Here is a 10,317-nt window from a genome sequence, read left to right on the forward strand (position 1 = left end):
GAACCCTTGACTCTTTAGTTGATGCAGACAATATTTATAACTTTTGGCATTTCGTATTACAATGAATAGGACTATTTTATGGAAAATTGGCCCCCCCCTTGGGAAAATGGCAATATCCCATTGACACAACTGCACGGACTTCCCAAGTAGGAGATTTCCAAGCAGTAGAATACATTTCCAGGACTGCGTGAAATGTTGTATCAAGATTCAGCTACCCCATATGGAAATAAGACACAAAGGTCACTATCACACGTCAAGATAAACACAACAGGCATAGGACCAGAGCAACACCTCCACAATAAGTGCAGAGCTCTGACAACTACAGTCCTTCCCATAACAGCAACTTATCAAAAGGGGAAAGAATGTGGGCGCCTGGGTGGCTCAGTCGTTAAGCATCTGACTTTGGCTCGGGTCATGATCTCATGGTTCGTGATTTTGAGTCCCACATAGAGTGAGCTCAGACCCCGTTTCAGATGAGCCCTGTTTCTCTCCTTCTCTCTCTCTCTCTTTCTGCCCTTGTGAGTTCTCTCTTTCTCCCCCTCTTTGCCTCTCACTCACTTGAGTCTTCTCTCTCTTAAAAAAAAAAAAAAAAGAAAAGAAAAGGAGGAGGAAAGAACCCAATTACCCTCCAAAAATAAACCAGACATTGCTTCCTCATTCCTGTGTCCTTCATAGTCAAAAGGGTATCTACAAAACAGATGATCATAAGGGAAGGGAAGCAAAAATAATGGGGTGGCTAAGTGGTTCAGTTGGTTAAGCATCTGACTTCATCTCAGGTCATGATCTCCCTGCTCGTTAGTCGGAGCCCCCAAATGGAGCTCTGTGCTGACAGCTCGGAGCCGGGAGCCTGCTTCGGATTCTGTGTCTCCCTCTCTCTCTGCCCCTCCCCCACTCGTACTCTGTCTCTCTATCTCTCAAAAATAAATAAACATTTAAAACAGGGAGGAGGACAAAACCTAAGAGACTCTTAAATATAGAGAACAACCTGAGGGTTGCTGGAGGGGTTGTGGGGGGGGGATGGCTAAATGGGTGAGGGGCATTAAGGAGGACGCTTGTTGGGATGGACGCTGGGTGTTACATGTAGGGGATGAATCACTGGGGTCTACTCCTGAAATCATTATTGCCCTGTGTGCTAACTAACTTGGATGTAAATTAAAACATGGATACATTTTTTAAAAAAAGGTATCGAGATGGGCCTCTTTACAAATAAAAATAAGGACTAGATATTCCTAACGGAAGAACAGCATCAGGTCATAAGTGCTTATATTTCCAGTACAGCCAAGTATGTGCCTTTGGAAGATGCACAGATGCTTCATATGGAAGGTCACAGTAGTTCTGCGACCTTCTTCATATGGAAGGTCACAGTAGATTCATTTTCATCCGATGCCTTGCCGACACTTACCATTTTTTATTAGTTGGTGTTCTCAGGTAAATTAGTGTGAGTTTGGGGTATGCTAAGCAAATATTACTGAAGACTAGACTTTTCATGCCTTGGATCCGGCGGCCTCTGGACGACTGCCCACCATTTCTTGTCTCTCTAGACCGAGGAGAACAAAAGACACACATGCATCCTAGCTCTGCCACTTACCACATTTGTGACCTTGAGCAAAGGTCTCAATCTCCTTGTCCCTCAGCTTCTTCACCTGTAAAAAGGGGGTAGTGACAGTCCCTAACTGCAGAATGTTCATGAAGATAAAATGAGTTAATCTAGGTAAAACACTGACCCATATTAAGCCACAAAGAACAGAGGTTGCTACTGTGACCCTTATTGGTGGTGCTTGTTTATTCTGTACTTTCCTCCCTGATGTGGGCAATATGATCAGGTGCCTTTAAATGAACATGGGGAGCGCCTGGGTGGCTCAGTCGGTTGAGCGTCCGACCTCGGCTCAGGTCATGATCTCGCGGTCTGTGAGTTCGAGCTCCGTGTTGGGCTCTTTGCTGACAGCTTGGTGCCTGGAGCCTGTTTCCGATTCTGTGTCTTCCTCTCACTCTGACCCTCCCCCGTTCATGCTCTGTCTCTCTCTGTCTCAAAAATAAACAAACACTTAAAAAAAAATTTTTTTTACTGCAACATGGGATTTTATTGATTTGGAAAAATTAAAGAATAAATTATTCGCAAATCTTTTTCAAAAAGGTAACGCCCTCCCCCAGTTTTTAATTCCATCCATTGGTATGCAGTTTCCATCTGCATGCACCTTGCCCCTGCCCTCAGTGGAGACATGAACTCAACATACAGAGAAGCACTTTGAAGCAGCCTAAATAAACAAAACAGCAAAGATCTGATGGGCATTAGGGCTTTGGAAATCCATAGGGTCTGGCAGTCCAAGGGAACTGAGTGCTTACAACGTCTTTTTTTTTTTTTTTTTTTTTAACGTTTATTTATTTTTGAGACAGAGAGAGAGCATGAACGGGGGAGGGTCACAGAGAGAGGGAGACACAGAATCTGAAACAGGCTCCAGGCTCTGAGCTGTCAGCACAGAGCCCGACGCAGGGCTCGAACCCACGGACCGTGAGATCATGACCTGAGCCGAAGTCGGACGCTTAACCGACTGAGCCACCCAGGCGCCCCCTTACAACGTCTTTTAAGAGCCGCAGGCCTTCCAGGGGAGTGGGGGCCGGGGCCAGTGCGTGAGTGGACTGGGATAGAACCAGAGGAGACTGGGATGGAAAAACATGGCAACCCATACGAAGAGTTTCTTATAGCCTGTATTTCCTCCCTATCCCTCATTCCATTCCAGTTTCTCTCAATCTCCTATTAACTTCATTATTTAATATTGTAACTATTCAAAATGCTTCCTAGAAAAGAAACATCCTTAAAACACACAATAAAAAAAGTATGAGGTCTTGGTTACTGTAACTGAGGAACAAGTGTCCTTCCCCACCTGTTTAAAACAAATAATCTCTCCCCATGGACAATTCTGACACAAGGGAGAACTGTATACCAGCTCTGTTGACAGATCACAATGGCAGGAAGGAATCCTTATTCTTTGAGCGTAAATTCCACGTGGTGTTTCACACTTCCGAACATCCATGCATGTGAGAAGTACAGTATCAGAAACTCTTTAGAAGTCAAATTCGCATTGCCATTGGTTGATCTTGTGCAGGTTATATTTCTTTCACCCACAGCTCCCTGGAGTTTTATGACAGGAAAATGAAGATGGTATTGGCCCTCAGAAGAATTACAAATTTTTGAGGCAGCGGGAGCAGGGCCTGAGCTCACGCCTGAGACGCAGGTGTTCAGAGTTCCAATTCCAGCCTTCTGAAGGCGTGCTGAGTGCCCTTGGGCAAGTCACTTAACCTCCCTTCGCCTCTCTTCCCTCGCCGCTAAGGTGAGGATATTAATGCTCAGTTCCCTCACAGGGTGGCAAGTAGATGAAGTAATGAGAAAACTGGAGTCTATTCCTATGCAATGCTTTCAGAGATGAGAATTTAGCCAAATGATTCTTAAATATGCTAGAAAATAAAAGCAACAAAGAAAACAGCTCCACAGAATAGAAGTTTCGTTATCAGTACAAAAGATTGGTGCAGACTACCTCTTCATTGTGCCGAAGCAGGAAAAAAAAATTATTTCAGGCCATGTTATATTCAAATAAAAGTCCTACTCTCCTCCTTCTCTCTCTCTCTCTCTCTCTCTCTCTCTCTCAGACACACACACACACACACACACACACACAATACCCTTCCTTCATTCCCTCATTTATTTCTATTTGAAAGTCCTTCTCTTATGTGGTCTCAAAATAGGAAACTTCCAAATAAAATCATTGGCCTTAAAACAATGTTTGAAATAATTAGGTTACAAATTCTGGAGCTCTTTAATGTGGCTGCAGTTCTATAACTATCTGTACATTCCATGTACGGTCCTATTAAATGTACCAGGCACCAGTGTTGCCGGCTGTCAAGAAGCAAAATGAAAAATAGTTTTAATAGCTGCTCTTTGACCTGTTTTATATTTTATGTCAATTATAACAGCACACAACCATGCATAATTATGAAGCATAGATGCATTAAAATGTACACATAATTTGTGTTCTTATGGCAACCATTGCATTAGGCTCTAGAAAACAAACCTATTGTTATAAGTCATTTGCACATTAATATATTAGTATTAAATATCGAAGACAGATTTGTCTATCCATCTGTTTTGAATCATTTAAGTAAATATATCTTTTTGGAGGGGTGGACAAAATCTCTACATAAATGCACTGTAGGTACCATCTGCAACATATATTATAATACAGAGTTTAGCACCATCGTGCATAGCAACTCGAGCAAAGACAGTGCCATGTGATTGTCATTTGAATGTCATTTTTAAAAAATGATCTGGTATATGGACAGAAGGAGGAAATTTTTTTCTGGCACTGCCATAAAAATTCCTTCATTTGACTATCCCGTGGTTTTTGGATTTCTTTCTTAAAAGCTTACATTCTTCCCAGGATAAGAGGAAAATAATTATCTTAATGCTGGGTAAATGAACAAAAAAGTATGTTCTCTCTCTTTCAAAATCATTCGAATATCAGGGAAAATTCGCTTTGCGATATCTGATGAATTGTAACGGTGACCCTGAGAAGCAAGTGGCCAGACCAGAAAATGACCTTTCCATACTACAGGTGGAAGGGACCAGGGAGTTTTCAAAAACAGTTGTATAAACCCCAAGTATAACTTTTCAGTCTTCCCGTGATTTTATGGGTATATAGTGAAGCTGCTAAGGTGGAGAGCATGGGAGGGCAATGCCAAAAAAGAGAGAGAAATCAGATTTCCTGATGCTGAGTTTTTCCATTTAATATATTGACGCTCATAAATCGGGAGGAAGCACGTCTACCACCCTATCACTTTCAAACCTATTTCCCTTGCTCTGAGCAATTGCTTTAGATATCCATCCCACTTTCCCTCCTCACAAAGTTGAGTCTAGACTGGAGAAGGAAAAACCAAAGAATAGGGTTGAAAGGTGGGAGGGGGAGTTGTAATTGTTTCCCCCTAAGTCCCGGCTAAAACGAATGACTATTTGAATTTCTACTGAAATCACTTCAAGAGATCACACTGCTTTCATCTGGGGGACCGGGGACAACCAGAAAAAAAAAAAAAAAGTTAAACACAAATTTTTCTGAAGTTTCATCTGCGGTGTTTCGCTGCTGGTTTTGGTTTCTTTTGTTAGATGTCAGTAAGTATGTGTACGTTAAGGATTTTGATACCATTAATACAGAGAACAAACTGAGTGTTGTTAGAGGGGAAGTGGGTGGGGCTGGGCTAGATGGATGGTCGGCATTAAGGAGGCACTTGTTGGGATAAGCACTGGGTGTCACGTCAGTGATGAATCACTAAATTCTACTCCTGAAACCATTATTGCACTGTATGGTAACTAAGTTGGATTTAAATAAAATTTAAAAAGAAACAAGAAAGAAATTTCATTCCATTTCCACATAACTGGACTTTGAGTTCTGAAGCATTTCTAGGGTGACCGCAATCCGCAGTGACTACTTAGTATGCCCACATGTCGAACAATTTATAGGAGGAGTTACATCCACCACCAGGGTATCACCAAGATATTCTTAAGCTTTAACTTGTTTCAACTATGAGAATTATTAATTTTCTTTAAGATTTTGAAAATATTAGTCTCTAAATGTAACATTGCTGTGCATGAATAATCATAAAATTTTAAATGTTTAGAAGGGAACTGGAACTGTCTGGCTTTTATGGACTTTTTTAAGAACAATTGCTCAGTAGCAATACAGTGGGTTCCTATTACCAAATATCAGCCAGATAAAAAAAGTAACTTCTGGAGAGAAAGAGGAAGGTACTGGTGTAAGAAATGGAAACAAAGGAGAAGGAAGAGAGCGCTAGAGATGGAAAACAAGAGGGGACCTAGCAACTGAAGAGCAGGGCAGAATGAGCAAGATTCTGGTTATTCCCACTTCTAGTTTCTGGAAAGAGCTGCCAAAATTCAGACAGTGGGTATACAAACACACTGGAATTCATGTCTCCGATTCTCAACGCTGGAAAAACTTCTCCAGAGTGTTCTGGATGGAGCATGTCATGGGGTGACCCACAAGACTAAGGGTTTAATGAGACCAGACTTTGAGGCCCAGAGGCACTGAGGAGGAGAGATGAAAAAATGAATGCGGTCACGTGGCCAAACTAAACAGAAAGATGTGCTCTCTTTCTGGAATGTTGTGTTAAGCTCCCTTAATTTAAAAACATACGCATTTCAAATTTTAAATGTTGAACGATCACTAATTAGTTTTAAAAATGGAAAAATGGGTAGTTCTTTATGAGGCAAAATATTGAATATTTTCTTCGGGATGAAAATAATACACTGCATTCTAGATTATTCACTCGTTTTTGGCACTATTTCCTCAAATACGTGTTCACAGAATCTAATTCATATTTGTTTAACCCACAAACATTTGACGACAATCTCTTGTGATTTGCTCACTCCTATCTACCGTTTAAGGTCTTTTAAACTATTGGTAGTGGTTTATTTCACCCATTTACATTCTGACAGGTATGGGTTTGTCAACTTCTATTATGCCTGTATGTATCATGTGCTCGTTTGATAACACACTCTCACTAACTTCCAAGGCGGCTTCATTTTCCTGCACTTAATTATCCATCCCAACTAAAATTAACTTTTCAAAATAGCATTCTTTTACATGCCAGTTACAAAACTGACTATAAAGAGAAGTCTATACATTTTGGTGGATAATATTTCAGGCTGAACTGTTTGAATTGATAGAACCTCTTTACCATTATGTTTAAGAATCTGAGATTTTTTTTTTTTTCAATTTGTTTTCTTGTCATGAATCCTTTATCCTTAATGAAAATCAACCTGTTTTAGTCCTATGTCATTTTTACCCTCCCTTCCCAGGAAATGGGACAAAACAACTTCAGTTGGAACACGAATCCCTTGCTTGTCACAAATCCCAATCCAAATATTGCTTTGTTAATCTCCACTTGATTCCCTTTATAATCTAAAGAACTCCTTTCATGAAGAAGTTCTGTTTAAAAATTTATTAATCGCCATATCTATTGAGAAATCACCTATTTGACGTATCCATTCACTATACCAGCCCAGGAGCTCACAAACAATATTTACACATTTAGCAGAATTTACCATCTGGCTTCCCTTTGATATTATACAGAGGCCAACATTAATGGCAATGGTCCTGGGTTCTACACTCGGGGAGGCCCAGTTGGTGCAGTTGCCTATTTGCCTGGTGCTAAACTTTGGGTTGGAACCATGGGCCACTGTCAAAAAGGGCAGGACCAGCAATCAACACATTGCATATGGCAGCACAGCCCAGTACTTAGGCTGGGGCATGGGAGACCGGTGCAACATTATAACACATATCCTAATTTAATTAAAGCATAATTATAATATAATTTCAGATCAAAATGAAAGCAACAAGTAAGATCTGGGCAAGACATATTCATCCTTTCTTTGAATATTCTTTAAATTTTATATGAAGCCACCAGGGTTGTTTGTTTTTTGTTTTTGTTGATGTTGTTGTTCTGTTTTGTTTTTCATATCGCAAAGATAAACCTTGGTAAAACATGAGATTTGGCCTTCAAATTATTTTATTTTTTTAATGTTTATTGTATGTTTGAGAGAGAGAGAGAGAGACAGAGCATGAGCAGGGGAAGAGCAGAGAGTAGAGAGGGAGACACAGAATCCCAAACTGGCTCCAGGCTCTGTGCTGACAGCACATGGCTCGAACCCACGAACTATGAAATCATGACCTGAGCCAAAATCAGACACTTAACCAACTGAACCACCCAGGTGCTCCTGGCCTTTATATTATTTTAAACTTGATCATAGAAACAATACATGCGTTAGTATGTAAACTGTGTAAGCAATTTCCTATGCATTTTAAGTTTTACTTGATGGAAGTCTGCATGCCCATGTCAACTCTGCAGGTAGATGATGAGATATACATTTATTTATTTATTTTTAGTAATCTCTACACCCAATGTGGGGCTCAAACTCAGAACATGACCTCAAGATCAAGAGTCACATGCTCTTCTGACTGAGCCAGCTAGGCATGCCAGATCTGATGATATATTTTCAATGACATTTATTTCCTTGTCCTAATGATCTAAAGATTGAGATTATTCTTTTAGGGAAATCTATCTAGTCCTTGAGTAGAAACATCCTGGGATGTGTAGGAGTTTTAGCTTTCAAAGATACTACAACCCAAAACACTTACTGAGGGTCGCTATGTGTCAAAACTGCTTAGAATCAAAATATTAACCCACACAAAAAGTTATTGAACTTTATACTGGCAAAGTGGTCCACTTAATTGCCCGTCTTGAAATGGAAAAAGAGAAACTCATATTGGTTGAAGAAAAGGCTCTCTGGTTATGAGTTCTGTGGTCTTATAAAGGCTGAACTACCCAGGATTGGCGTAAGGATAATATAGCCTTTATTAAACAGTGACATGCAGAAAAAAAAAAAAAAAAAAGACACGAAACCTGTATATCTCTGAGCCATCAAAGGGTAAGGAAAACAGGGCAGGCCTTGTCTTATACACATGCTAGAAGTCAGGCTACTAAACTACACGTGGTGATAACATTCAGTGAATCCAGTATAAGTAAATATTTGTTGTGGGGCCTATTTGGTAAGAATGAAAAGGACTTATTCATTTCACTTTGGACCCTCCCTTGCATTTAAACAGAAAACCCAACTGATAAAAACTCAACATTTGGTCCTAGACCGGCAGGCTACTCAAGGCAAAAAGTACCAGCCATTGTAAGTCAGACCCAAGTTCGAGCCCACGGGTCACGGAGGAGGTTGATCAAAGCATTGCCAGCATCTGGGAGCTTCCGTGACAGGCTGCAGGAAGGGGTTTCACTCTCTTTAACTTGGTGGCCGGCATTCAAGCTACTGTGGGAGTCTCTTCCCCTAATCCATACTGTTCAATTGTCACGAAAGCTTGTAAACAGGAGCCTCCATCAGTTACCTCAGAGTGGTTTGAACAAACTAACATCATAACAAGAGTGTTTATGGAAAAATGCTTAAGCACTGAAGCAGAAAGGGCTTAGCACTGATCAGACCTCTCTTCCACCTTTATTCTTCACTGTTCACATTGAAATGCAAATATCAGCGCAGGGTTTCCACTGGCGTGCCACTCACAAATTGAAAAGCAGTTTTTATCTATGCAAATGTAAGCATGGTAATTGAAGTTAATCAATCAATGCTAGCTTTCACTAAAACCTTGAACATGATTGAATAAAGTAATTATCATTCAGCAGAAAATGATGAAGTTGTAGACAGCATGAACCTTATTAAAGGAGGATTTTGAGTCACAATGGCTTAATTTAGCTAACAGCCCAGCCTCAGCCCAAGCAACATACTACTCTTGCTGCCTAGAATTGTTTTATGATTAAAAACAACAACAACAATAATGAGGGTGGGGGAACGTGGAGGTAAGGGTAAAGTAGGGGGTTTTTATGATTATTTTTATAGTGCTGGATTAATAAAAAGTACCTGTCACCTTACGAAGGAGAAGCCATAATTAACATTTCTTAAAAAAAACAAACACAAAAAACCTCTAAACAGATAAGTGAACAAAGATTATCAGGACATATTTGATTCGGCCAACAGCAACAACAGGTTCTTAATGCCATTGTTATAAATGGGGGAAATAAAGTAAGCATCGCAGAAGTCTTTGCAAAGATAACCTATTAAGATGTGGCAAATCGAATGTTAAACTCTTAAAAGAGTGACTTCAAACATAATTTGTATTTTTTTATTGATTCACAGCAGTTTCAATAACAGAGCGTATGCCGTGTGCCGTGTAGCCTTGCAAATACTTCATTTTTCTGGAGTGCCATATATTCAATTACTTGGCTTGGTTTAGAAAAACAGTCTATTGGAGAGTGTTCTTGTATTCATTCCGGGTGTTTTTTTCCAAGTTTCTTTATACTCTTATCTATTCTCACTTATGATGTATTTTTCAGGCTTTAAAAACCAAATTATTTTATTTAAGCCAGAGTTGAATACTCTTGTTGAAAAAATCATTTCAGGTAGCATAAGGGAAATAATCCATCTCTGGAAAATGTAATCAACAGTTAGTGTGCAACATAATGTAAACTGATTATGGAAAGAGGCTCCATTTAGCTTTTTCCAATGTATTTTTGAAAAACAAGGTTAACTAGCAATATTTAGATTAGAGTAGCCCAGCAGGATTCGGTGACTCTTAAGAACCTACAGTAATTCTATTGGATTCAATTAGATTGAAAAAATTAAAGGTCTGTAATCCTACTAATATTATTGTACACCCTTAGGGAAGTCACTCCCTCCCCCAACTCCATTTTGGTTGA

Source organism: Panthera uncia, assembly GCF_023721935.1.
Source record: "Panthera uncia isolate 11264 chromosome C1 unlocalized genomic scaffold, Puncia_PCG_1.0 HiC_scaffold_3, whole genome shotgun sequence".
Classification (NCBI taxonomy): Eukaryota; Metazoa; Chordata; class Mammalia; order Carnivora; family Felidae; genus Panthera; species Panthera uncia.